The sequence below is a fragment of the Lycium barbarum genome, chromosome 10, assembly GCF_019175385.1.
Source record: "Lycium barbarum isolate Lr01 chromosome 10, ASM1917538v2, whole genome shotgun sequence".
Classification (NCBI taxonomy): Eukaryota; Viridiplantae; Streptophyta; class Magnoliopsida; order Solanales; family Solanaceae; genus Lycium; species Lycium barbarum.
Window position 1 is genome coordinate 40,928,445 of NC_083346.1, and position 2,133 is coordinate 40,930,577.

The window sequence follows — 2,133 nt, forward strand, 5'->3', positions numbered from 1 at the left end:
GGACATCTTCCGATCCCTCGAGCCACGAGGGCAGCTAGTCAGACCACCGAGTCCGGTGCCAGGGATAGCTTGGTGCGCACCTTTCCGGCCCCAAGTGTGGAACCGAGGAGGACGAGGTCGGCTGTGATCACCGTTCTCGAGGATTGCAGCTTTCTTTCTCACCCGGTGGGTGTGGCAAGCTACCTGAGGCCCCTGGTCGCGGACTCGGATAAGCGAAAGATGAACGGGGTCCCTTGGCAGTGCCTCATTAATGAGGGTATGCACGCGGGCAACCGGGTAAGTTCATCAACCATCTTTGCTTGATTTTATTGAGAATTTTAATCTCATTTATTCAAGTTTGACTTCATTTGCAAAGTGTGGTGCTCGTCAACGAAGCCTTTGTCCGTGCTCAGCAAGAGGTGGACGCTCAAAGCCGTGAAACGGAGAAATATGTGCACCTTCTGCGGGTGAAGGAAGATGAGTTGAGCCAAACAGTTACTCCTTCCAACCTCCGATCTGAGCTCGATGCCACAAAGGCCGAAAATCGTCAATTAAAGGGTGAGCTGGCCAAGATGGTTGAATATAACCGGCGTCTCGAAGCGGACAAGATCGGTCTTAGCCGAGACAACACTCATTTATCCTCAAGGCTTGGTGAGCTTGAAACCACCGTCACTCAACTCCGGGAGGAGCTGGACTTTGTCAAGTCCGACACTACGAGCATGGCCAAGAGGCATCGGCTGCTCGAATCTGAGAATTCCTGGTACAAAGAGCGTATGAGGGTGCTCGAGGAGATGGCGGAGAAGAGGGCCCAAATATGTGACGATCTAGAATCCGAGCTCCAGGAGACAGTTGATGCTAATGACACTCTCAAGGCCGAGCTCGAGTCGCATATTCAAATGCAAAGTATCCTCGAAGAGGCTCGGGATGTTCTGGTGGCAAAGTTAGCCCAGGTCGAGGCCGATTTGGAAGAAGCTCTAAGGAGCGTGGAGGCCACCGAGGCTCATACTACCATTGCTGCTGAGTATGAAACATGGAAATCTCGGAGGATCACCCTTAAGCAAGCCGGGACTTACAACGTAACCTTGGCACAGATTGGTCCGATTGTTTGGAGGGCCGTGGCCTGCCTCCAGCTGTTGGCCAATAATGCAAAAAAGGAATTCACGCTAGCCCACTTAATACAGTTATACTCCCCGAGGTTGTTCCGGGGTGGTGTAATAAAACTCGCAAAACGTAGCCAGAATCCAATTTTCTCAAAAATGGATGAATACAGAGACCGGGGCTGGTTGGAGCGATATGTCCGGGTGAGGACCTCGGACATTATTCCGGAAAACTACATGCCTATTCCGGAAAGGTGGAATAATAATCGTGAGTCTGAACTCTTTTAATAATTTCTTTTGCATGTTTTGTCGAACTTCAGTTCTTCCACATTCTCACTACTTTTCTTATTTATGTTGGCCGTGGGTTGGATTCCTCTGGTCGTCCGGGATCTCATCGAATGGGTTACCTAAGGGCTCGGTGGATCCAAGGCCGGAGTCAGCAGGTGAACCCGCAACATCGGCACCCGAGTTTGATTCAGCGGGTGCATCTCGTATCCTTGCTGCCACCGCCAAGAGAAAAAGGCCCTCGGACAAAGGGCAGAAACCGAAGAAAAGGGCGAGAAGCGTCGTTAGAACTTTTAGGGATGAAGCAGAGCTCGAGCTCCTCATTCGGAGGATCAGTGTGTCCCCTTCTGTGGCTCCCATTCTGGAGGAGGGTATCATCGTCCCACCACTTTCTTCAGACGGGGAAGGACCTTCAGCTCTAGTGTTACACACAGGTGGGGAAGAATTCATTACCCGATTCCTCTAAGGTCGACTGAATTCGTTGATATTTCAGGTGACGATTCTTCCGAATAAACCCCCTGCAGCGGACAAGAAGACCCGGGAAGGCAATTGCTGCCGAATCTGGTCAAAGAACTGAGTCGGTCCCCGAGACCGAAGTCCCCACAGATGTTGGTACGCTGCCCGACTATGAGACTGCCGCACCTTCGGAGATCCCTGCCTTTGCCGAAGCTGCTGAAGCCCCTCAAAGTTCTCCAACTCTGGCCTCAAGACCGGATGTATTTAATGAAATGTTCGCGGACACTCCTCCTCCTACCGGCGAAGCCGCTAGTTT